Source organism: Macrotis lagotis, chromosome X (assembly GCF_037893015.1).
Source record: "Macrotis lagotis isolate mMagLag1 chromosome X, bilby.v1.9.chrom.fasta, whole genome shotgun sequence".
Taxonomy (NCBI): domain Eukaryota; kingdom Metazoa; phylum Chordata; class Mammalia; order Peramelemorphia; family Peramelidae; genus Macrotis; species Macrotis lagotis.
The window spans coordinates 519,233,120-519,261,048 of NC_133666.1; the positions used below are offsets into that span (position 1 = coordinate 519,233,120).

At 36.3% G+C, this 27,929-nt stretch overlaps 1 protein-coding gene and 1 pseudogene across 2 annotated transcripts in view; both read left to right on the plus strand.

The window, feature by feature from the left end:
• The window catches only part of LOC141502759 (large ribosomal subunit protein eL6-like), a 30,917-nt pseudogene extending 12,282 nt beyond the window's left edge, over positions 1-18,635 (plus strand).
• The window catches only part of GFOD1 (Gfo/Idh/MocA-like oxidoreductase domain containing 1), a 140,676-nt gene that overhangs the window by 44,758 nt on the left and 67,989 nt on the right, over positions 1-27,929 (plus strand). The window lies entirely within an intron of this gene.

Here is a 27,929-nt window from a genome sequence, read left to right on the forward strand (position 1 = left end):
TGGATAAGATATAATAGAGAATTTATGTTCAGACCTTTGCCTCTGCTCATTACTCTCTGGGTCTCTGAGCAACTTACTTCATATTTCTGGGCTGTGGATTTGGAACTCAAAGTCTTAGCTCTTGTTAATTTACTTTTGCTGTGTGAGTTAACCTACAGGTTGTTTATTCAACTTGGCTAAAAAGCCATTTGTATATGCTGGAAAAGTATATATGTGGGTCAGGTCCCCTTGAAGTGGGAGTAGGAGAGCAAGTGGAGGAGAGAGATGGACAGAGGCTCCCTGAGAACTCTCCTTGGTGCTGTCCCAGACCTCGGATCTAGTCTCCTTTATTATCTCTAATTTTCAATCAGCCTAGACTCTGATACTTGTTGAAGACCACATCCCTTCCCCCTTAATTTGAGGCAGGATTATCTGTATAGGTTGTGTAGTGCCTGAAATCATACTTGCCTGATGTATATAACAGCACTTTATTTTATGAAATGGAAAAGATGATTCCCATTCATTGGAATAATGTAATATTTCCCAACTAGGTTTCTGAATGTTCTATCCAGAACTTGGTTTTTTTTTTTTTTTACATTTTTGATCAATTAGCATTTTTTTACTTTATCTTACAAACTTCCAGCGTAATAACTATTGAATCTGTCTCAATGTGCAATACCAGATAATAAAAACAATTCAAAAATAGAACCTTATAATCTCGTTCCTGTTCTTTGGAGAGATATATATTTTTAGCAGGAGGTTAAAGCAAAGGTTGTGGCATGGTGCTTCAGTGATTTTCTTTTTTTCTACCAATCTTCTCCTTGAATTTTACTGCCAGCATTTAGGGGGGGAAATTCTTTTTTTATTTGAACAAATTTATATATAAATCTATATCTGCCTCCCAGTGCATTTCATCTAATCAAGGCAACAAGCTTCAGGTTTCCTTTTGTTGCTATCTTTCATATGGCCCCTGAAGTGCAATGTACGGCATGAGATGTTCAAGCTTGCAGTAATGGCCAAATTTGTATGCTGTGTGACTCTGTGGGAGAGATCTCTGCTGCTCCTTTCTATTAAATGTCTCTTAGAAGATGGAGCTTGTTTGTGCATTTCTACTCAGCAGTGTTCAGATCCCTTATCTCAGGAATAAGCATCCTAATTCTAGGGAAGTAGCGCAAAATTATGGTTTCTCTTTAGAGTATTTCTTTCAGGAAGAACAGAAATACTATATAACAGAAAAACATAAACTATTTTCCCCTTAAGATCTACCTTATTTGACCATTGGTATTTCCCTCAAGTATATATTTTGATCTGCCAGAACAAAGAAACAAGTCATACCAATGACTATATTCAGACTATATTTATTCATCTTTGGCTTGGAAAATAACAGTAAGATTTTATTTTATTTTTTAAGATTTAATTTTTTTAGAAAGATTTTATTTATTTTTAATTTTACAATTTTTCCTCTAATCTTGCTTCCCTCCCCCCACCCCCCACAGAAGGCAGTCTGTTAGTCTTTACATTGTTTCCATGGTATACATTGATCTAAGTTGAATGTGATGAGAGAGAAATCATATCCTTAAGGAAAAAAAATAAAGTATAAGAGATAGTAAAATTACATAATAAGATTTTGGGTTTTTTTTTAAATTAAAGCTAATACTGGTCTTTGTTCAAACTCCACAATTCTTTTCTCTGGATACAGATGGTATTCTCCATCACAGATATCCCCAAATTGTCCCTGATTGTTGCACTGATGGAATGAGCAAATCCATCAAAGTTGATCATCACTCCTATGTTGCATTTAGGGTATACAATGTTTTTCTGGTTCTGCTCATAAGATTTAATTTTTAAAAATAATTATACTTTTCCGGGGGGGGGGGGGCTAGGTGACGCAGTAGATAGAGCACCGGCCCTGGAGTCAGGAGTACCTGAGTTCAAATTCAGCCTTAGACACTTAATAATTACCTGTGTGGCCTTGGGCAGCCACTTAACCCCATTTACCTTGGGGAAAAACCCTAGAAAATTAATTATACTTTTCTAGGTATTCTAATGGGATAAAGGATATTTGACCTGAAGATTTTTAGAAAAAAAAAGTTTTAATCTAACTAGAGGGCTATTTTTTGGCTATTTTTGGCTATATATATATATATATAGTTAAATGAATGGTAAATCTCATTTCCTTATTTAGCTCCAGATTGTATATTTCCTTCAGAATTTAAATATGTTATGCGTGCGTGCTCTTTCTCTCCATAAAAGTATATTTTCCCCCATCAATCCCTTCTATTTCTTAAATAGAAAGTCATATTTACATGTATGATTATACCCATTAAATTTTCATATATACTTACCACATGTATGTGCAAATACTTGTGTGTGCATACATGCGCACACACACACATATAGACAGAGAGAAAGCTGAGGAATGGTAAAAATAAGCGATTGGCCTCTGATGTCCTTTGTAGAATTATAAATACTTTTTTTTGCTAGCCTATTCAAATCTCAGGAGAATGGATACTGACTTCTGACTATTTACCTTGTTTAATATCTCTCTTCTTCAAGAATATACAGGCTTTTTAGTGTTGAGCTATCTGAATTTCAGGTTCATGATATAGTATTTTAAAATTTTCAATACTAACCTTATTTTTATAAGTATAGTGTGTAAAGATAGAATTATATTTTAGAAGGCAATGGGGAAATATTAGTGGTAGTGTTTTTTACATAAAATTTTATTAAATAGCAAGATATTTTCTAATATGCTACATGTAGAATTTATTTTTATAGAATATGTCATTGGCAAATGACATTTTCATATTTAGGAGACCTATTGTCTGCAATTATTTTGCATTCTTTGCTTTCCTAGAATCTTCTCATATCATACCATGAATGCAATAACATGGAATTTTTTAAAAAATAGCACTTTAATGACAAAAATGGGCATTATGGGGTAGGAAGAGTATTCAGAGATGATAGAAAAATCTAAAAGTGACTACATAAAGCTTAGAAGAAAATGGAATAAGGGATCTGTCTAAAAGGAAATATAGTTAAGATATAGAATGAATTACTAGGGAAAAGATAAATTTTCTTGTTTACATGAAAATAAAGTATTGTACACTTTATTTTATATAAATATATATTATATATAATATAAATATTTTTGTCATACAAGATAATATAATAATAAATATTTGAGGCCATTATTTCAGGTAAATACCTATTAATTTATCTATACATCCTCTTTAAAATCTATAATCCTAGTTTTTAATGGACAGTCAATGGTTATGAACAGTTTATAAAAAAAAAGAAAAATTGTATATACTTACTTGAAAAGTTCTCAGCCTCTTTACTAAGCAAGAGGCACAAATTAAACCCATGATAAGGTACTATACTAAACTAAACATACCAAATTGACAAGAGTAATTGAAAAGGACTGACACTGAATGTAATATTATGGAGAGGAATGCAAACTCATTCATTGTTGGTAGAACTACAAACTGGAGGGTTATTTTTAGAAAGTGATATGTCACTACACAGATAAAATTGTAAAATAATCATACTGCTTTATATCATAATTCTATTTCTTATGCTATAGTATGAGAATGCTATTTTTAAAAAAAAGCTTTTCAGGAATTTTTTTTTAATAACACCCATTACTTGTGGTTGCAAAATAAAAGCAAAATCACATCCTAAAATAGTCTTAATGTCTAACAGTAGTTAAACAATTTGTAATACATTAATATGGTACCATAATCTGCATCTAGGTCCTGATTAGTGTGTACAATAAAGCCTCTGAAGTGATTTCATTATTCAAATGCTCATGGCATATTTCCAGTGATTCATGTTTTAAATAATTATAACTTTGAATAGTATGAGCCTGAATGCATTTGACCATTTCTTGAGATTCATCATTCACACTAATTTGAGACCTGGCTGCAATTAAGAGGAACTAAAAAGGGGGAGGGGAAGTCAGGTACTGTGAGAAGTGCTTTAAAAATATTATCTCAGGGGCAGCTAGGTGGCACAGTGGATAGAGCATTGGACCTGGATTCAGGAATATATGAGTTCAAATCCTGCCTCAGACACTTAATAATTAATTACCTAGCTGTGTGGCCTTGGATAAATCACTTAAGCACACTGTCTTACCAAAAAAAATTATTTCATTTCATCCTCATGACAACCTGGAAAATAGATGCTAACATGACTCCCAGCTGAGTAAATTGAAGCAGATGGAGGTTAAGTGACTTGCTTAGGGTCATATAATTAGTGTCAGAGTTTGCATTTGAAGTTCAAACTCAGAGCTCTATCCACTATGTTTTCTAGCTATTTTTAAAGGAAAAAGAAACTTCTGATGAAATTATTAAAATTGAAAAAAATCAGTCAGAACATCACAAAACTATAATTGTCTAAAAAGAAAGGAGTAAATGCATAATGAATGGATGAAGAAACTTGATAGAGCCTTAAAGGGAATGACTGAAAAGTTAAGTCATCTTATTCACTAAGATTAATTTATTTAAATTAAATTGTTGCAGAGACGGTTTGAGCAAGTATAGATGTTTTAAATTAAGTTTATAATATATCCCTAAAAAGAAAAACAAAGAACATCTACTAAGTGTTAACTATATTCAACTTTGTCAAATCAGAAAATTTCAAGGAGGAATGGGAATCATTTAGTCTAACACCTGCTTTTTTGTAGATAAGGAGACAGAACCCCAAGGCCAAGAAGTGTCTTCCTAGGTCATATATCCTATTAGTACAGATCTTCTCACCCCTTCATCCCTCTTTCCCTCCCTTCCTGAGTCCAGGGTTCTTTTTTAGGAGTTTTTCACAAGCAGATGATTTGTTTAGTTTTTGACAAAATGACTTCTGTATGAAAGAAAAATGACCAACTCTTAGTTTGATGGAGTTCTGAGCTTAAGCCAGTACTACTGATAATCTGTTTATTTTAGTGAAATAATATTTATTCAATTCTTTGATGCATCTTTGAGTTTGTTCTTGTGAATACTGTCCACAAGATAGAAAGCCAAGGAGGCATCCTCCTCATCTTGTACATATACTAGGCAGCTGGATATAAGTGTGTAGAGTGCCAGACTTGGGGTCAGGAAGATATTAGCTATGTGACCTCAGTTTGCTCCTGTTTCGTCTGCTGTAAAATGAGGATAATAATAGCTCCTACCTACCAGGGTTGTGAGTTTTAGATGAGATAATATTTGTAAAGCACTTAGCATAGTTTCAGGCCCATATTCAGGGTTTAATAACCACTTGCTTCCTTCCTTCCTTCTCTAATCTTGCTAGCCTATTAATTCTCTGTGGAGGATCTTCCTAACTTACAGAGCTATTCCTCTAGGTCTTTTGTTACTCCTCTGGTTCCAGTGTCCAGGCTATCTCCTCTTGTCATCCCCTACTTTAATTATATGATTGTCTCACCTCTTGCCAGTCATACATTTCCTCAATGATACTCCTATGCTCACATATCATTGTATACACTTAAGCTCATTATTTATTTCTTTCCCTTTGGATTTCTCTTTGCAATTTTGGTTCTTTGGGGATGGTGGTTCATTCTTTTCTTTTCTTTTCTTTTTTTAGGTTTTTGCAAGGCAAATGTGGCTTGCCCAAGGCCACACAGCTAGGTAATTATTAAGTGTCTGAGACTGGATTTGAACCCAGGTACTCCTGACTCCAAGGCCATCCACTACGCCACCTAGCCACCCCATGGTGGTTCATTCTTAACAGCTATGTTGTATACCAGAATAGTTATGGGTGTTTTTAAAAAATGGAAGATGCTTAAAATTGTTGAAAATAATCTAAATAGAATGTAACCCATCTTCCTCAATTCAGCTTAGTTCTTTGCTCAAGTCATTGACCTGTGAGTTGACCAGTGCTACTAACTATTAATAAGTATTTAAGTTCCCACTATGCACACACAGATCACAGCTATAGGCACTATTGTGAATGAGAGGGAAACCATTTCATTTTTTAAAACAATTATGTTTATTTTCTTATTATTTAAACTTATAACTAAAATCTCTTCATTGTAGTATATTAGTGACACTGGATTTTTCCAGGCCTAGCTACAGACTCCAATTTCAGAAAGATAATATAAAATGGAAAACTTCAACTATAGGTTTAATATTGGATTTGTTGTCTATTGCCAAAGAATCAAATGAACCAAGACCCATTACACACACAAAAAAATTTTTAACAATTCACAAATAGCATCTTGTAAGGCGTGATGGAGTTTAGAATCATAGGTTTAGATGCTAAAGGGACCTACAGTGGCCATAAAATTAAACTTCCTTATTTTACAGGCAAAGAAATCAAGGCCTAGAGAGGTTAATTGGCATCAGTGATTGGCAAAGTGATGATTCAAAGCTAAATCCTCAGACTTCAGGTTCCACTCTGTTTCCATCATAGAATTTCACACAATTGACACAATTGTAATCTTTATTGGTGCAGATTTTATCCATGATGATGAAATCAGAAATTTTTTTGAAATTTGACATAGATTTATTCACACAGGGATTATCTCTGTATAGTAAAAAAGGGACTGAATTGTTTGCATATAAGAGTGAATTTGAACTTTATAGATGAAGCAATCTGGTCAAAGCTAAGCCATATTATTTTCGTTCAAGGCATATCTGAATTATTCAGATAATTGCATAAGCTCTCCAATTAATGTATGGGGAGAGAGCCACAGAGAAGAACAGTAATTAGAAGTGTAATAGTAAGACAGTGGTATATTGAAGGAATGTAAAATCTTGACAAATATAAAGCATTAAAAAAATTAAGCCAATATTTAATGCTTTAGTAATGAGGGAAACTAATGATGTTTGTATAATAATCCAATTTCTATTTACATTGAAAGCTGTTCCCTGATTTAATAGAAAACATATCTGGTTTTGATTTCAGCAAACATTTGTTAGCAAGATTGCTGCCAGGAGACCAAACCAGTTCTGGAATAAAAGGGAGCTTTGTCTGTTGATTTTTCTAGGAAAGGGTAGAATGTTTCCCTTGTATCAGAGGTAAGGTCTACACTGAGAGGAATAATATGGATTAATCTTTTGAAAATCTTACATATTTAACAGTTTGAATTAACCTGATATCTCAGTGAGCATATAATAAGATAATAATAATAATAATAATAATAACAACAACATTTGTGCTGGACTTTCTTTTAGGTCTTTGGGTATGTGTGTACTAGGAGAACATGAAAGAGGACTCTATTATCCAATGTTCTTACCATGTTATCAATCTCCTTCCTTTTCCAATCACATCTCCTGAATAATATCTTTTATAACAGTATGGAATTGTATAAATCTGAATTCTCTTTCTTTTCCTTTCTTCTTTTTCCCCTTTATTGCCTTCCCTTCCTCCTTTCTCCTGCCTCTTCTTAAGGTATTTATAGTACAGTTATACCTTACACAGCCTGGGATTCAGGACCATGATGCATTCGCAACCTAGAAAATCTGCATAAAATTTTTTGGCCCTTTCATATCAGAGAAGAATTCTGAATTATCATGGTATTAAAAGATAAAATATGTTGATATTATGCAATACTATAATATATTTTATGCATTTCCAATTTTCTAATTTTTTCTATGTCATTTACTGACTTTCTTGTTATCTGTGACTTCCACAAAACTCCCCCAAAATTCCCCTATAATTTCTTATGCCCAACCAAAGATATATTGTAACTGAGATGGGGAAAGTTGTGATGTGGAAGGGATAACTATAGTTTGGGCGTGGTAGACTGAACAAAGAAGGTGAGTGTTAAAGGTAATGATGACAGTGCCACAATGACAGTTCCCTTTGTGATACAATGTTCCATATAACAGATTTGTCTCATTATGGGAAGATGTCATTTAGGTGTTATTCTTGTTCTTCAGCATTGGCACTATGACAGTATTAAGGTAGGTAGTATAGCAAAATAAGTTTAGCAATCAAAAGATATTTATTAGACACCTGCTAGGATTTAATAAGTTGTTACTGTGGGCCAGGTACTGAGCTTTACAAATATCATCTCCTTTGATCTTTACAACAACCCTGGAAATAGGTATTATTATGATCCTCGCTTTATAATTGAGGAAACTGAAGCAGATGGAGGCTAACCTTTTACTAGGGTCATACAGTCAAAGTAAAGTGTCTGAGGATTCAATTGAACTTTGATTTTCCTGACTCTGTGACCTATGCTCTCATTCTTTTTCTCTGTCTATTCATCTCTGTCTCTTTCTCTTCTCTCCTCTCTATTTCTCTCTCCCATTTCCCATATAAACACACACATTTGCACATTCACATCTATGTGTATAAATACATATATGTACATAGGTTGAGGAGACTACAACAAAAGTGAAACAGATCCTGCCTACATTTTATCTAAAGGTGTGCTATATATAAAGTACATACATATGAGGGTTAGGAGATTTGGGTTCTAGAACTTGTTCTGATACTAACTAATAAGTCATTTCCACTCTATGGACCCCAGTTTCCTCTTCTAAAATGAGGGGTCAAACTTGGTCTCTGAAGTTCTTTAGCATGATAACATTTTAATTTCATGATGTCCCAATCCTTGCTATTACACTTGTTTTGGGGGGGTGGGGGAGGGGGGCAGGATATATAACTTCTGTTTCTTCTTATTAACTCCCTCCCCATAGCTACTCCTAAAGAAAAGCATGATTGCCCAGAGGGGTCTAGACCTATCCCTTTGCAGCTCAATAACTTAGGAGAACTCAAAATTAAATGAAGAGATGAGATAATGAGCAGCATTTGTTCAAGAGTGAGGGCTTCTAATGGAGTGTTTATATTTATGTTGTTGGTTTATAACTTACTGTGTCTTCCTCAGTACACCCAATGATACCTTAAAATTCCTCAGTGAATTTGTGTCTTGCCCTGAGAGTAGATACAGTCGCTTTTCAATTCTTTATGACTATATATCTCTATTAGGTCCTATGAGTATTGATTGGGAATGTGTATCCTAGAGCAGAGAATGAGGGGAAAGGGAGGACATTATAACTACCTTTAAATATGCTAGAATATGGAAAGCTTAGATTTATTCCTTTTGTCCCAGAGGGAGGAACTAAACTAGTGAATTAAAGTTACAGGGAGACAAATTTTCTCCCTCAGTGCAATGAAGAATTTCTCAGTATACCAAAATGGGACAGACATGCTTATTAGGTAAATGAGCTTCCTGTCCCTGGAGAAGTTGAAAGACTTGACCATATTTGGGGGATTTTTTAGGGAGTATTTGTGCATTAAGGAAGGGGATTGGATTAGATATCTTCTAATTCTGTGGTTATAGAAGAGACTCCAGTAGCTGGAGATGCCCATTTTCTTTCTTGCCCCTTGACTTCAGGACCTTTTGCTGGCCCCATATGCTTTCTTGTAAATCAATGGCAATGAAAATAGGGAGGTAAAACTCCACAAACAAACCATTGTTTGTTCACAGCTCTAATAAGGATTTTGGTGGGAGAGGATCTAAAAGCTATTGGTTAAAAAATAGCAACTATGAATTTCAGTTATTTTATGTATACTTCTAGTCACTTATTGCAGAAAATTAAGTAGATGCAATCTTTTACTTGTTTGTTTTTGTAAATAAATTTATAAATAAATAAATTTCTTATTATGCATCCCAAAGTAAATGTTTTTGTAGAACAGTGCATAGCTTTTTGGGCAGTAAAAATATCTTCATTCCAACGACTGTCTTTTTACTTCTTTTTATCTCTTTTTCTATCCCTAGTGCTGAGCACTTAGGTACTTAGGCACTTAATAAATTTTTTATTTGTTCTATTAATGCATTGAGTCAGTCAACTAGGTGTTATGGGAAATGCAAGAGAAGTTCAAGATTAATGACCTAGCAGCTTACAATTTGCTTTGGGCAACTTGAAAAACTAGTAAAGAGTATAATAAAAAAGGATAATTATAGACTAAATTGTATGATATCAGATGAAGCTCTGTGAACTTAACAAATTCAGTTAAAATAATTTTTTAAAAAATTCAGAGGACTGAAAATGAACTGCCTTCTAGAGAAGTGATGGACTTAAGATCCAGAATGAGACGTGCACATTTGGATATAGCTAATTGAAAATACATACATACATACATACATATATATGTATATATACATATATATATCCTATGGAGGAGCAAAGTTTGTGTGTGTGTGTGTGTGTGTGTGTGTGTGTGTGTGAGAGAGAGAGAGAGAGAGAGAGAGAGAGAGAGAGAGAGAGAGGGAGGGAGGGAGAGAGAGAATAAACATTAAAAAGAAATAAGCCCTCCTTATAGACCAGAAGTGTGGAGCTGGATTCTCTTTTCCCCTTCTCTCAAGATGGTGGACAACCCCCCCCCCCCCCCAAAGCCTCCAAAGGAAAAGAAGGTCAGAAAGGGAAAAAAGGAAAGGAAGGCCAAAAAGGAAGATGGGGCTGAAAAGGTGGTGAAAAAACCTCGAAAGCATTGCAGTGGAAACTCAGTCTTGGCCCGAGGGATCGGCAGATACTCCAGGTCTGCAATGTATTCCTGCAGAGCCATGTACAAGTGGAAATATGCTGCACCAAAAACCCAGATTGAAAGGAAAAAGAAAGACAGGGTGCCTGCTACTATCTCAAAGCCAGTTGGTGGTGATAAAAATGGAGGAAATCGAGTGGTAAAGATTCGCAAAATGCCCAGGTATTACCCTACTGAAGATGTGCCCAGAAAACTCCTAAGTCATGGCAAAAAACCCTTCAGCCAGCATGTGAGGAAACTTCGCTGTAGCATCACCCCAGGCACAGTTTTGATTCTGCTCACTGGCCACCACAGGGGCAAGTGCATGGTTTTCCTGAAGCAGCTGGCTAGTGGTTTGCTACTGGTGACTGGACCTCTGACTATCAATCGGGTTCCTCTACGAAGGACCCATCAGAAATTTGTCATTGCCACCTCTACTAGGGTTAACCTTTCTGGTATAAAAATTCCAAATCATCTTACTGATGCTTACTTTAAGAAGAAGAGGCTCCGTAAACCCAGACACCAAGAAGGAGAGATTTTTGACACAGAGAAAGAGAAATATGAGATTACAGAATAGCGCAAGGCTGATCTCTCAGCTCCTGCCCAAAATCAAGAAAATTCCTCAGCTCCGTGGTTACCTGCGTTCTGTATTCTCTCTCTCCAATGGAGTTTATCCTCACAAATTGGTGTTCTAAATGCCTTGCAGAGAACTCTTATTAAAATACTTGGAATAGCGGGGGGAAAAAAAGAAATAAGAAAGCCTTGAATTTGTATAGAACCTTGAAGACTGGAAAGGGTATTGAAAAGTGGAGAAGAGAACAGATAGCATTCTAGGTGAGGGTAAACAAAATCAAGAATGAACGTGAGGCCTGGAGTGGGGTGGGAAGCACAGTAAAGTGAATATCTTTATTAAAGTAGTCATGTTAGGGGCAGCTAGGTGGCATAGTGGATAAAGCACCGGCCCTGGAGTCAGGAGTACCTGGGTTCAAATCCGTGTCTGTCTCAGACACTTAATAATTACCTAGCTGTGTGGTCTTGGGCAAGCTACTTAACCCTGTTTGCCTTGCAAAAACCTACCCCCCCAAAACCCCAAAACAAACAAAAAATAAAATAGTCATGCTATCATATCTTCCTCAGATTTTCCATCTTTGAATAACTAACATAATCAGGAATATGGTTTAGTAACATTTTAAGTTAAGTCATTTCTTGAAGGTCTCAAGTTTTTCTCTGTAAAATGAAGGTAGGGGGATGGTCCCCAAGATCCCTTCTAGCCATAGCCACTTTATTAAAATCACATTGATTTGTGATTTTTAGGAATGATTCCCTATAAAGAGATAATAATCCCTTAAGGGTAGGGATGTTTTCATTACTGGTATATTCAGTAGGGATCTCAATGACTTGGGTATTCCAGGTACATTCAATTTTTGTCAAATTAATTTTTGTTAAATGGAGTAAAAGGATTTAGTATCTAAATTTAGGTAATTTTTTAATTTTAATTTTTTCTTTAGAGCTCATTTTACTTAGTTGATATATGTTATTTGCAATAATTGAAGCTATCCATTTTCATCTCAAGTCCCTTGGCCTTTGGGTGTTTGATTTAATCAGGGAAAGGGCTGATTATTCTCCCCATGGAGATGACTTCACTTGTGAGGCAGTTACATACCTGTAGGTTATGTGTTATGATATACTGACTAGTCAGGGAGCACTTTGTGGCCATCTGGTGTGGTATAAGGTGCAGATCAAGAGTGGAATGTGGCTGCTGTTATCATCTCAGTGACTATATGCACTTGGGTTGGAGAGAGGTGATTTTTTTTATGGAACATATCATTTGAGGCAATGGGATATGCACGTTAAATTGGCTTCTGTCAAGCATCATATTTTGAAAGTCAAGGAAAGGTATAAGGACTTTGGGAAAAGGAACTCAATTAGAGACTTTTAACTGGTAAAGTTGGATATTCTTTGGCAACATGGGGAATATACAATAAAAAGTCCTTAAATATTTATATTAGGGTATGTGATTATTGGTTTGGGATTTTTCCTTGTGATTGATGAAGGGATTATTCCTGAAGTATGACTCAAATGATGAATTATAACTTTAAATGTGTATGGATATGCCTAGACCACAGAAGAAGGCAAACGAGAGATACAGGAAATATATCATACAATGATAAGAATGCTCCCCTTCCCTTCCACCCCTGCTCCACATATATCTATAGAGTCCAGATCCTTTGTTAGTCTGCTGAAGCCTATGAACGATTTTCAGAACATTTGTAAATATATAAAATAAAATACTTAGGGTTATAAGGGAAACCAAATAAAAAATTCACATGCATATCAATATAGGGATATATAAACATGTATATGTATACATATCTATCTTAAATATAGGAATATAAATGATTATATACATATATTTTTTAAATTGAACTATTTCTCTATATTTTTTGGTAATGTTTTCAATGTACATATATGTGTATTTATATATTCATTTAATGGGCAGCTAGATGGTACAGTGGATAGAGTGCAGGACCTGGAATCAGGAAGGCTCATCTTCCTTAGTTCAAATCTGGCTTCAGAAACTTGCTAGCTGTATGACCCTGGGCAAGTCACTTAACCTTTATGCCTCAGTTTCCTTAACTATAGAATAAAGTGGCAGGAAGGAAATGGCAATTCCCGCCAGTATCTCTGCCAAGAAAACCCCAAATGGGATCACAAAGAATTAGAAATGACTGAAAAACAACTGAGCAACAACAAAGACATTCATGTAGCATTTTAATATTTGCAAAATATTTTACAAATGTCATCTCATTTGATGATCACCACAACTTTATAGGGAATATAATAGTTTTTATCTTCATTTTATAGATGAAGAAACTGAGCAGAAGAAAGGTCAAGAGATTTGTCTCTAGGGAATACAGAGCTGCTAAGGCAGTTTTCGAACATAGATTTTCCTGATTTTTAAGGTCAGGACTCTATACTTATGACACCTTCCTTTCTCATACCTTTTAATGTTAAGACATGGTTTCTATGAAACCCTACCTTAGTGAATTTAGAAAACCACATCCTATTTATGGTGGCAAATTGGGCTAGTGATCTGTTCATGGGAACTTCAACCTATCTTCCTGGTGTTAAATGGAGTAAGAACTTTGCCAAAAAAATCTAGCTCAGTGGAAAATAGATTAGTCTGATGTGGCATTCTCACTTGTTCTCTTAATGTTTATAGACAATTGAGGGTCAGAAAAAAAAAGAGAAGCCTTAAGCAGAAGTAGCTAATTTTTACTCTTCCAACTAGGTGCTTCAATGATAGAGCACTGGGCCTGCAGTCAGGAAGACTTGAATTCAAAACTGAACTCAAACCCTTACTGGCTGTGTGACCTAGGCAATTCATTTAGCCTCTCTTTGACTTTATCTATTGGAGAAGGACATGACATACCACTCCAACATTCTTTGCCAAGAAATTTGACAACATTGACATGTGGGGGGTCCACAGTGTCACGAATAGTTGGACATTACTGAACAATAATTCTCCTACTCACTGTTGTCCTTAGGTAGCTTGAGTTTCACACCATTAAGTTCTTTGTTTTTTTAAGTTTTTGCAATGCAAATGGAGTTTAAGTGGCTTGCCCAAGGTCGCGAAGCTAGGTAATTATTAAGTGTCTGAGGTCAGATTTGAACTCAGGTACTCGACTCCAGGGCCAGTGCTCTATCCACTGTGCCACCTAGCTACCCCCATACCATTAAGTTCTTGAAGAAATTCTGGTGGACTGAGCAATTTACCTGTCATTGTAGCTCCATACCAGCCCTGGTTGCAGGCTCTGTCTCTAATTTCTTTCCCCCTTTCTGACTTGGTGACATTTCTTCTTATCCAGGAGGAGTATACTAGAAAATCCTACCTATTAGCATAGCTAAGGTTTTATCCTAACATCTAGGATTTTGAATCTCAGTGGCCAAATCTTCTAAGCAAAGGTTTTACTTGAAAAGGAAAAAAAGTATGTCATAGTGGATAAGTTATTGGAATTGGAATCAGAAAGGCCTGGGTTCAAATTCCATCTCATATTCTTACAATGTGTGTGACTGTGGGCAAGTCACTTAACCTCTGTTTACCTCATTTTCCTCACTTGTGAAATGGAGATAATAATAGAAGTTAGTTCAGAGTTGTGAGGACCAAATGAGATAACATTTGTAAAGCCCTTTGCATAATATTTGACTTATGGCTGGTTGTTTGGTTTTTGTCCTTTGTTAGAGAAGACCAAAATGGCATTTCTATGTGGTAAGTGCTATTTAAATGTTAGTTGGTGGTTATTATTATTATTATTATTATTATTATTAAATAATCCTAGGTGTCTGTTCCCGTATAAACTGAGTAGCTTTCTGGGGGATTTGAATTTTCTGGAAGTTCAGCAAATTTGACTGAATAAACATTTATTAAGTACATACTGTACATAGTATATATGTAGATATTTATTTTCATATGTAACATATGGACCTCATGTCCCCAAAGGGACTTCTTATTCTTTTACTTTTTGCAGACAATCAGGGTTAAGTGACTTACCCAGGGTCACACAGCTAATAAGTGTCTGAGGTTATATTTGAACTCAGGTCCTCCTGACTCCAGGGCTTATACTCTATCCATTGAGCCACCTAGTTTCCCCTGCCTTCTCATTCTCATTTTTTGATCCTCTTATTGAGGAAATGGTCTGCCTATCACGTGAGTCCTTTAACACATAGGTTCCTCATGCCTCATCAATGAAATGATCATTTGCGTGGTACACAATTGATGAGACTGACAAGATTGCTTGCTACCATAAGCCTTTCTGGCCCCACAGTCTAGTTTTTTCTTTTAGGCAGTCTGGGGCAAAAGTTTCAGTTAAATTGAGAAAGGCCAAGACCTCCCACAGCATTCAGGACCATCTCCAGTGGTCCTGATTCAAATCTGGCCACTGGATCCAGATGACTCCAGAGGGAAAAAAGTGAGACCAGTGACTTAGCACAGCAGCCCATCACTCATATCTAATTCAAGTCCTTGTCATGGCATCACTTTCCTGATGTCATGGTCCTCTTTGAGAATGAAAGACAAACAACAACAGCAACTGGGGAAAAACTCTGAAATGGTGACAAGAACTGAGCTCACAGAGAAGGACCTTTGGACTGGGCTCCAGATTCATCAAAGCAGACTTGCCTGTGCCAGGCTGTTGTTCTAAATCTGAACTTTTCCACTTCAGCTGCAGTTGACACACTCTTGGTTCTTGCCCAGCAAAGCTGGGAAAAGTCATCTGTGGGATGAAGCCTCCTGTTTTCTCACTGTCATAGGGAAGAGTGTGATTCACCCACTACACAGCACAAGCCATGAAATCTGTTTAAGGTTTCTTTAGAGATCACACAATTGATATCTATAAAACTGAAGCAAACTGGAAATGCATTCTGGATATTGGCATGCAAATGAGATCTGTGCCATCACCTCTCTGTCCTTGCTGTGGAATAATTCCAAGAAACAATATCAGTTTACTACAAAAATATGAAGATAGGAAAGTGAGGATGATCTATAAAAGAGTAGATAAATGGAGATCATACTCTAATAAATACCCCAAATTTGTCTCTGATTTAGCAAATGAACAAATGTCAAATTTCTTGGCAAAGAATGTTGGAGTGGTGTGTCAGATGACCAATGGCCATATCACATTGGACCCAGAGGTTCCCTTGGACCAGCTATTCTCCCTTCACACTAGGATAGCTCTGTGACTTCCCTGTAGGAAATACAGATGTTTCTGATCATTAGATGTGGCTTCATAACCTCAGCCCCCAGGAGCAGGTGCTCTGAGTTTCCTCTGCTCCAGTAGCTTGATGGGTCATGAATTGGCCTGTGTTTTCCCCTGGGCTTGTCTTGAATGTCACTGGTCATTCATGAGTGCCTTTCTGCTTTAATTTAGTTTATCTGATAGGTGAAGATCATCATACTTTTGGCCTCATGCCTTTGCATGGGGGAACATTTAAAGCCTCAAATAGTTTTGTGCTCTCACTAATATGACTTCTTCCTTCAGGGATGTAGCTCATAACCCGTGTGACTAGTCATTTTGCAAAAGTCATATTCATGTTCTCCCATTAACTTACATAGGGAGTCTACCTATTGTAATGGAAATGTTCCTTTTCCTCCTTTGATATCACATTGACAGAGCACATGGTTGTTGTTGTTGAGTCATTTTAATCGTGTCTAACTTTTTGTGATCTCTTTTATGGTTTTCTTGGTAAGATACTAGAGTGGTTTGCCATTTCTACTTACATTTTACAAGCTAAGTGACTTGGTCACAGACCAATAAGTATCTGAGGTCAGGTTGGAATTTAGGAAGCCCAGCACTATTCACTGCAACACCTAGCTACTATTTAGCAAATCCTGGGCATTTTTATTCCTTAGTCTTACCATAGGAAGATTTCATAGTTTGTTACTTATTCTTTGCTTCTTGTATTACTCCTTCTAACCTGGGAGACTGGAAGGCTATTAATGTCTTTGACAGAAATAGGGAAATTTGGAAGTGAGTTTCTGGGTCCAGACAGAGGCCCTGACGAGTCCTTTAGCACATAGGTGCCTTGTTCCTCATCAATGAAATGATCATTTGTATGGTACACAACCGATGAACCTGATCAGAGTTTTGGTTTTTTTTTGTTTTTTTTGGTGCAAAGATGAAGAGTTCTGGACATGTCGACAACTGGGACATTCAGTTTGAAATGACCAATAGACTTAACAGGATTAAGAGAGAAATGGACTGGAAATAGAGATATGTGTCATTACCCCTCTGCCCTTGCTATGGAATAATTCCAAGAAACAATATCAGTTTATTACAAAAATATGGAGATAGGAAAGTGAGGATGATCTATAAGAGTAGATTAATGGAGATCATGTTCTCATAAATATGCCAAAATGTGTCTCTGATTTAGAAGGGGTGTCTCTTCTACTTTGTTTTAGGGTTTTCACGATATGTACAATGAACACAATGTTAGCAGAAAGTCAAGCATCTTGAGTATCAGAGATGAATAAGTGACCTGAAAATGAAGTCTATATTTCCACTGATGGTTGCAGTTCTTTTCTCTTGTCTCTCCCACGTCCTCCTCCACCTTCCTTTCTTGTTTCCAGTTTCCTTCACAAGGTAGTGACTAGTGTCATTTTGGAGTGAGTAATGCTCACACTCTTCTTAGACTACAGTATGAGACTGCCAGGTGTGGAAATAATTACTAAGGAGCCACAGATTTCTAGGGAGGCTGCAAATGAGGGAAATTTTTTTTGGGGGGGAGGAATGGTGCCAATCTTCCTTTATTTATTTATTTATTTATTTATTCTTTCATTCATTCATTCATTTATTTATTTCTTTTTAAGGCAGTGGGGTGAAGTGGCTTGCCCAAGGCCATACAGCTAGGTAATCACTAAGTGTCTGAGGTGGGATTTGAACTCAGGTATACCTGACCAGGGCTGGTGCTCTATACACTGTGCCACCTAGCTGCCTTAATGGTGTCAATTTTTAATATAATAGAACTCCTAAAATTGGAAGGGTTCCTAGAGACCATCTATTCTAATACCTGCCTCACTCTCATCATTACAATTTTTTAGAACCTCTTTTTAAATTCTTCCCTGGGCATTTCTATCTAATGTAGTGCCTGTCATTATAATTTTGTGTTTAAAGGTTTATATGGTGCTTATAACTGTTATGCCTGGGCCAGCTTGACATACTAGAAGGAATTTGAAAAGGGAGAAGTTAATTGAAAATATTGATTATTCATTAGGCAAAATGATTATATGATTTTTTTAAAAGATAAAGATATTTACCATGGTATTCCTGTGACAAGGACTAAGCTTTCTTCCTTTTTTAAAAATTGTTGGGGTGGCTAGGTGGTGTAGTAGATAAAGCACCGGTCCTGGAGTCAGGAGTACCTAGGTTCAAATCCGGTTTCAGACACTTAATAATTACCTAGATGTGTGGCCTTGGGCAAGCCACTTCACCCCATTTGCCTTGCAAAAACCTAAAAAAAACTCCAAAAAAATTGTTTTATTTTTATAAATTATTAGTATCATTCTTCTTTCTGTTTCAATCCTTCATCCCATTGGGAAAAAAAGAAATTCCTTGTAATTAATATGTGTAGTCCTGACACAACAATTTATCTTATTGATCATATTTAAATACATGTACACAAAATGTATAATCCTGTGCTTAAATATATAAGGTATATATATATATATATATATATATATATATATATATATATATATATAATGTCCATCCATCCATACTGTCCAGAAAGTGGACAGCAAGCACACTTCATCATCAGTAATCTGCAATTGATGGTTGGTTGTCTTTCCCAGTTTTATTGTTATTGTATAAATTTTTCTTCAGATTCTACTCATTTCATTTTTAATTATTTTATAAAAGTCTTCAAATTGTCTGCTTTTTTAATATCGATATTATAGTGTAAATTGATCTCCTGGTTCTGCTCAATTCTCTTATCCTCAATTCCTACATCTTTCCATGCCTCTTTGAAATCATCTATTTCTTCATTTCTTACGGCATAATAGTATTCCACTACATTCATAAGCCATCTTTTTCCTGAGTTCAAATCAAGCATTGGATACTTAGTACTCTATGACCTCAGGTAAGATACTTAACCTCTGTCTGCCTCAGTTTCTTCAACTAGGTTTTTGAGAAGATTAAAGGAGGTATTATTTCTGAAGTAATTAGCAGAATCCCAGGTTTAATTAGTAAGCACTTCATAAATACTTATTTCCTTCCTTTTCATGCCTGTCATGTAGTATTGACTAGAGAGATGTGTGCACAACCAATTTGTTTCTTACAGAAAGGCTACTACTAAGACTTTATAAGGGCAGTATAACTTACTCATCAAGAAATGGGACCAAATTCTGCCTAACAAACCTGTTTGTGAGTACCATATAGAAACTTCAGCTGGAGGAGGTAGTTGGTAGCATGGTTGTGTTCCAAGATATTTGGATTTAACATCAGAGGACCCGGATTTGAATCCTGGCTCTGACCTTTACCACTTATGTGACCTTGGGTAACTCACATTCTTTCTAGGTCTTAGTTTCCTCGTGTGTAAAATGAAATTATTGCTTTTTTATGACCTAAGGTTTCTTTTCTAGCTCTCTAGTCCTGAAAGTTAATTCCATACAAGTTGGGTGAATTTAATTTCCTTTAAAAGTACTTGGGAAGGATCAACTTGGTGAAGCAGTGGAGAGAGTGGCCCTGGAGTCAGTGGCCCTGAGTTCAAATCCAACCTCAGATACTTAATAATTAACTAGCTGAGTGACTTTGGGCAAGTCATTTAATACTATTACCTTGTAAAAAAATCAAACAAAAGAAAAAAGAGTCCTAGGGAAACCCACTAATAAAATTATGGCATTTTAGTTTACAAAATGTCTTACATAATGATCTAATATGATTCTTTCAACAATCCTCAGAAGGAATTAGTGCAGTTATTATTATTATTATTATTGTTATTACCAATTTTCTGAGGAGGAAACTGAAGCAGAGAAGCTAAGAGATTTGTCCAAAGTCACTTGACTAATTAAATATGAAGGGTGAGATTTGAACTCAGGTTGCCCGACTCTAGACTGGCATTCTATCTCAAGGATCTAGTATTTCATATTTACTTTTCAAAATTAGTGTCTGTGGTTTTATTCAATCCTCCTAGTACCTGTATAATGAAGGTAAATTTTAAAAGAACCCTATGGTGAATACTTCTTTCAAGGAAAACAAACAAAAATCCCAAGTAAAAAATTCTTATATAGTATAAATAATGAATCAAGAATTTTTCTGTTTTGAAGTTAATAGATTTTTGTGCAGCACGTTGGGTGTATTATTAAAGTGAATGAGCATCCATATACTCCTTCCTTCTTATTCTTCAGGAATAGGGGCAAATAGAATATACTTATGCCTCATATTCAGTCCTCATAATGCCAAGAGTATTGTACCAGAGGTGCTAGAAAAATATTTAATAACTGACTCACCAGAAAAAAGTTACATTATTCAATTTGAAGTTTAAGTTGCATTATTAACATTCCTCCCCCATCACTTTAAGTCTCTACTATCAACAAAACAGTAAATCAAGCCCTGGTTTGTCGTGTCTGCTGATTTCTGAGCTATAAATACTCAAAATGGAAATTTAACAATAGGCCTTGTGAGCCTCAGAAACTGGTCTCAGTACACCCCTTAGTGTAACACATCAGGTCATAAGTCTAGAGCACAAAGGGATCTCAGAGACTTTCTATCCCAAGCTACTGATTTTACAAATGAAGAAACTGAAGTCCTAGAAAGCTACTTTTCTTGCACAAGTTCATACTAATATTAAGTAAGCATCAGAAGAAAAATTTGAACCCAAGTCCTCTAACTCCAGAGCCAGTGCTCTCTCAATAACTGAGGTTAATTACTGTTTTACATATTATTCATCCTTTGAGGCATCAAAGGATGCCTTTTTGTTTTTGTTTTTTTGGGGGGCATTGGGATTAAGGACTTGCCAAGGCCACACAACTAGTAAGTATCAAGTGACTGAGGTCACATTTGAACTCAAGTCCTCCTGATTCCAGGGCTGATACTCTATCCACTGTACCACCTGGCTGCCCACTCTTGTATGCTTTTTAGCTCTGATCTGCCATATTCCTAAAGTTCCTAACCTTCATGCTAGATTTAAATTAATTGTTCTTGATAGGGTTTATTATATATTTCAAAACTGTAATCACCATTTTATAATTGCTATTTATGTGTAACTTATAATTGCTATGTCTAATCTTCATATGGATTTGCTCATATTAATCATCAAAATGTACATGTCAGTCATGTACAAAGTGCTAGAGATACAAAGATTAAAAAAATGAAAGTGTTTCTTCCCTCAGAGAGCTTACATTCTGTTGGGGAGATGAGATCTCATGTATGAATGAATATACCTAAATGCAAAGTAGATTGCCTTTGGTGTGGGAGGTGTTGGGAAAACTCTTAATAACTGGAGAGGGGAATTAGGAAAATTTTCTATTTAAGGTTCAACCATTTCCATTGTTTCCAACTCTCCAAGACTCCCATTTAGGGTTTTCATGGCAAAGATTCTAGAGTGGTTTCTTCTTTGGTTCATTTTACTGAGGAGGAAACTGAGGTAAGCAGGGTTAAGTGATTTTCCCAAGGTCACAAAGCTAGTAAGTGTTTAAGATCAAATTTGAACACAGGTCTTCCTAACTCCAGGCCTGGTGCTCTAGCCACTGTACCACCTAGGTGGCATTTGAGCTGACTTTTGAAGGAGGAAGTACATTCCAGTCATGGGAGCCAATCAATACGTATAGATATGGAAGATGGAGTGTTTTGTGTGAGGAACAGAAAGATGGCTGATCTGACTGGACTGTACAGTGTCTAATAAATAGAGTAATGAAATCTTTCAAAAAGTCATTCAGTCAGATACACAGTCAGAGTACCAGACCTTCCAAGTATCATTAAAGGGCCAGGTTCTTGGAATCAAAGAATTTTAGAACTAGGAAACACCACTGAGAGCATCTATTCTAGAACTTCTCTTTTCCTTTCTTTTACAGATGAATGAACTGTAATTCAGAGTTAAGTGACTCTCTAGTTAAGAGACAGACAACCACATACCTAACTTGTAATAAAATTTTCATAAACGCACTGTACTGTGCCATACTTGTTGTTTTAAAAGAAAATTACTTTTTTTCTTGCTTTACACAAAGAATTTATCCCAGAATTGCTTTGAATCTACTCCCTCACTCAGTTGCTGTATCAAAGGAGGTAACCAGTACAAACTTTCTTTGAAAAGTTACAAGTGTCATAGAAATGTAAAGAATTTTTGTTACTTACTAGTATTAGTGAAAATGAAAAGAACTTTGAAAATTCATAGGATTGTAGGTTGTGAGTGGAAGGGGTCTGAGAGGTCACTGAGTCCAATCCTTATTTACAAATGAGAAGACTTGAGAACCACAGATGCAATCCAGGCAATAAGGGGAAAAGGTGGGTTTTACAGAAATATAAGTTTTAGGATTAGATTGTCTATAACAAGGTAGAACAGGGATCCCTCAGTCATGGACTGCCTTCTTGTTGTTTTGTTTGCTTCAGTGGTCAGAGTCCTAGGGTTCCATCTTACTTGGAGGCTTTCTGATTGTGACTAACTTACTGCTTGATATATGGACTGCCCCAGGGGTTTTTATTTACCAATCCCAGATGAATTGTATTCTGTAGGAAGTATGCATTCTCTGCCTTGCATGTTCTTGATGTGCCTGTCTGGAGAAAACAGTTATACCCATCACATTAGACTTTCTGCCAAACACCCACTGGTCATTCACTCAGTTTCATGAGGGGCTGAAGCCAGACAACAGGGGCAGGAAACATAACTGGACTTCTTGTGGACCCACTGATGCTCTCTGCTTCAGTTGTTTGGAGGGGTGAATTTGGTGCTCTTTGAAAGGATGTGCGCTTCAGTATTCTTTCTCTGTAATTAGGAACTTTTCATTTCAATTCATTTCTGATGACCTGCCCTCTGACCCAGATAACACAATAATTGACAGGTGGGGACCAGTCCAAGGCCTGGGATGTTGAACAGAGCAAAGTAATGTTTCTGTGGTTTCCTCGCACTCATTTTTCTCTTGTAAAGCCAAATCAAACTATTCTTTCTCCTCTTACATACAGCATTCTTGCTCAGAACATATAGCCAAATTTTTTTGTTGGACAATTGTCACCCCCTAAAAACAAACCAGGTCCATTGTGTGAGGAAGGAGCTGGAACTAGGCTGTCTGTTTAATTTACCTAATTTCTCCCTCTGAGTGGGTGCCCCTCAGCTTTGTGGTTCCCATTTCCTGCCACCTTTAGCTCAAGGGTGTGGAGGGAGGAGGAGGAAGCTGAGGTATGGTGGTCCCAGTTTATGTCAGGAGTTATAAAACATATCTAAGCAAAAGTGTGCAGTCTCTGCTCATTCTTCCTTCCAAAGGAATAAGAAATGTATATATTTTATTTTGTTTTAGACCAATCCAGAGAGAAATGGTAAACAATTCTATTTGTTTTCTACAAGTGAACGTTAGCTACTAATAGAATAAGGGTCAAAGCAGATAGTATGATTGTCTAAGTCTGTTGAAGGCAGGAACTGTTTTTTTTTATTTGTTTTTGCAGTGCCTAGTATGGTGATTTGCCTATACTGAGCACCTAATTCCTTAGCTGAATTGTCGAGAGAGGGTAGAAGATTTTAATTTTTTTCAGTCTTTGAATGAGGACCCTCTGACACAGAACCCTGAAGTTTTATATCAGGTCTTGAGCCAGATTCTACCTGTTGCCAACTTTTGTTAGTTTCTAGGTCAAGAATTTAAAACATGATTAGATCTATAAGAAGAGACCTGCAAGGTGTCTAGATTGATATTTTTTACAATTTGAATTCTATGATTTTTTTCATTCTCATAAATTTGTTGAAATTCATTGTACACAAATTCACCTGTAGTTTCAGCCAGGGGATATCTTGATATTCCAAATCTCCCAATGTCCTGCTAATGCCACCAGAACTGAATCTAAGGATTAAATTAGTTGGAACATCGTATATTTTGGAGAAAAGAAAGAAAGATTTTTGCAACTGTGTCTATAAAGAGGCCCGAGGAAGAAATGCCATATGATACCTGGGTCATAGCCAATCTCTGTTTTTTAGCAGCATATTGGTTATTTTTTTCCCTTTCTCACTTTATTTTTTCCTATAGAAATTACAACTTACAATTTCTGGTTCTAACTGGTTGAAGCTTCTCAGTGGAGAGAAAGCAGCTGTTGAAAATCAATCTATTTGCAAGTTTCTTTGTCAAATTATGCTGTAAGCTAACCAGCTCTAGGGGAAAGTCCAGAACTGTCCAGCAAAGCAACCTTGACCTTTTTTGGAAAAAAAAAATCTATTCTCTCTTCTAGAATGTTCCTATAGCAAAGTGACCTGAGAAGTTCTGTGAAACAGTGACAAATCTGTCTGGAAAGGGTTTTATAAAGCCATGAGAGAGAGAGAGAGGTGGGAAGACAAGCATATGAACTTGACACAGATCATCCATCATAATACTTGTGGAAGGAGTTAATGAATGGTTCCTGTAAATACAGGTGTAGACAATCCTTTGTTGAAATCCTAGTGTTTTAATTTTCCTTTGACCCAGAGTTATGTGATTGAATGACGGCTTTAAACAAAGAGACCCAAAAAAACCTGGATGGGGGATATGGTTTGAATAATTTCAGGGTTTCAGGATTATACTGGGATATAGCCAGTTACATGATCCCATGCTGGATAAAGCCATGGAGCTAGCAGGGGAGCAAAGATAAAACTGTCCTTCCCTCATGGAAGGTTTGTGACTCAGGATCGACACTTTATTGAATCATAGCTTTGACCTTTTACTGTGGTAAAAAGCAGTCCTCATATACAAGAAAGGAGCCTGAAATAAACACACACACACACACACACACACACACACAGACAAAGAGTCACAGTCACATTTGGGGGAGGGGAATCTCCCAGTTCTGAATGTTTTGCTTGATTTTCACTTAATGTAAATGGCTTGGCAAAGTATTTCAACAAGAACACTGAGAAATGAATAATAATATATACTCTTTTTTTGGAGTTTCAGTGGGGAAGGTTCATGGTAAAATCAACCCAGTATTCACCACTTCTGCCCTATGGAGGTGTTTGGTGCCTCTGGAATCCTACTTGCTTCATTAGGTCCTTTTTCTTTCCTTTTTTTTTCTGTTTCCCCTTTCCTTTGAGTAATTCCTTCAACATTCTAGCTGTTGCTAAGGCTTCTCTCCTGAAACATTACCAAGAGTACTTGACTAAAGCCTGAGCAGGGTAAGATGCCTCCCCTGCAGTCTGGGAGATGTAGCGTTAAACCTTGGTTTAAATGGAGCTTTAGGCAAGTTGTCACCCTTTGAGAGACTGAAGTGAGATTTGTTGCTCCATTACTTTTGTATAAAGATAGATTATTTATAAAGTAAGTCCCATGTGTATTTGTTGTGCCCAGAAAGTGTTAAAGAAGCTGGAGGGCCACGCTGGATTCTAGTTTTCAAGAAGAAATTTTGTTGATTTACTCAGTGACTTGAATTCTGGGTACCATCAGATAAAGGGAATCTTTTTTTCTCTTACTGCAATGTAACCAGAATGTCTAGACAAATCAATTGTTAAGTGCTTTAACTATGTGACAGAGGCTGGTCAAACAAATAGAAGCATAAATATCTGCTCTCTAGGAGTTTACATTCTGATGGGGGGAGGACTACATATGAAAGGAGATGAAAAGGGATGGAGCAGGAGGGATAATAATATATTGTTATGTTCATCATGTTTATTATCAATTTAATTATTAACATTTATTATTTTATAGTTAACATTTATGCAGCATTTACAATGTACCTAGGTATTGTGATAAGGTGTTTTTTTTTAAATAATTTTTACCTCATTTGATCCCTAGGAAGAGGTGCTATTATTACTTCTATTTTATAGATAAAGATATAGAGGGTTAAATCACTTGCTCAGGGTCACACAGCTAGTAAAAGTCTGAGGCCAGATTTGAACTAGGTCTTCCTGATTCTAGGCATGGTGCCACCTTGCTGCTGTCCTCACTCATGTGTGGGCATGGTGGAGAGAATCCTGGAGAGGAATGTAGACATGACTGGCTTGGGTACTTCCTTGAAAAAGAGGTTCTAAAGGAACTGACCAAATCGGAGTGAGGAAGTCATGGTGAAGAATGAAACTACAGACTGAAGTCCCACCTTCTATACAAAGAACACCATTATTCATCTCCCTTTTTGATCTCATGTATTACTTTCAGGCAATACTTTGGAATTGAGTAGATTAAGGGATTTTAAACACCAGGTTTATATATATATATATATATATATATATATATATATATATATATATATATAGAGAGAGAGAGAGAGAGAGAGAGAGAGAGAGAGAGAGAGAGAGAGAGAGAGAGGTTTGAACTAAATGATTTCTTAAACTCCCTTTCTGTTGTGACTTTCTATGGTTCTTGTATTCAATTATCATTTGTAGTTACAAAGCAGGAAATAACAAGTTTGTCTGCTTCCTCTCCATTTTGTAAAAAGTGTGGTCTAGGGTAGGGGTTAAGACTTTTTCACTTAGGAAACTTCCAGTTCTATTTGTGGCCCATTTTGCCCTTCCTGTGAGGTCTTAGGTTATAAATTCTTAGATTTAGAGGTTGGGGGGACTACAGAAGCCACTAAGCCCAACCCTTCATTTTAGAAATGAGAAATTGAGGCCCAAGATGGTTAGTTGACTTACCTAACATTGCTGTTTGTTATTCAGATTTGACCTCATGGACCATATTGCCTATGGGGTTTTCTTGACAAAGATATTGGAATAGATTAAAGAAAACAGAGGTTAAGTGACTTGTCCAGGGTAGCACAGCTGGTAACTGTTTGGGGCTGGATTTGAACCCCTGTCTTCCTGACTCTAGGCCCAGTATTCTATTTATTGAGCTGCCTAGCTATCTAATATCATCCAAAGGTATTAAGTTTTACAGTTACGGTTTAAACTAAAGTTCTCCTACTCCAGAACGATTTTTTTTACTGTTTCTAACTGATAAAAAGAAGCATTAATCCTTCCTTTTGACTTCCCTAGGAAACAAAGTCCTTTTTAACAAAGACTTTGTTACCATTTGAGTAGACTCCTAGAACCAGAGAACTTCCCATCTTTGAGGTAACCTTGTCATTTAGAGTATAATGTAAAGAATACCAAATGTAGAAGACCAGAGTTTTATATATATTGGGTGATTGTGAGGAAAACACTGTGGAAAGTTCAAAGCTATTGATAAAATGCAAGTTGCCATGATTAAATGAGAGCTTCTTGGGAAAACTGGGTTCCAGTGACTTGCTCAAGGTCAAAGAGCTATTTAGGACCTGGACTAGAATAGAGAATTCTAGAGTCTAGATGCTTTATTCTTTTGCATATGATTTAAGATCCAGTTTTTCTGTAATTAAATGTTATTCTTCATGCTATACTTAATATGCTTGGAGAAACATGAATGTATGGCATATGACCCTATGCCAGCATGGATCTAATGATGTTATATTCTACTTCCCTGATCTGCTTAAAGAAACTAGGAGAAAAAATGAATTATGAAAGTGATTGGTAAAAAAGAAAAAATGTCAACTGCAGCATCATGGAATTTCAGAAATGATAGAGGGACCATGCTGTCTATAGTCTAACTAACCTCATCTTTTAGAGGGAAAAGGATGTAACAGATTAGATGACTTACCCAAGTCCTTATAGCATATTGATTCTGGACTCTGAAAACATTAAGGACTGGAATAGTTGTGGGAAATGAAGATGATGAAATATGTCAGCTGAACTGGCACCAAAGACAGAGGCTTGTTTGGTACACTTTCCATTACACCACTCAGTCTCTTTCATAGGAACTCTTAAGACATTAACTGTTCTCCAAGGGCTCCCTGTTAATCATTTTCTGGGGAATGACA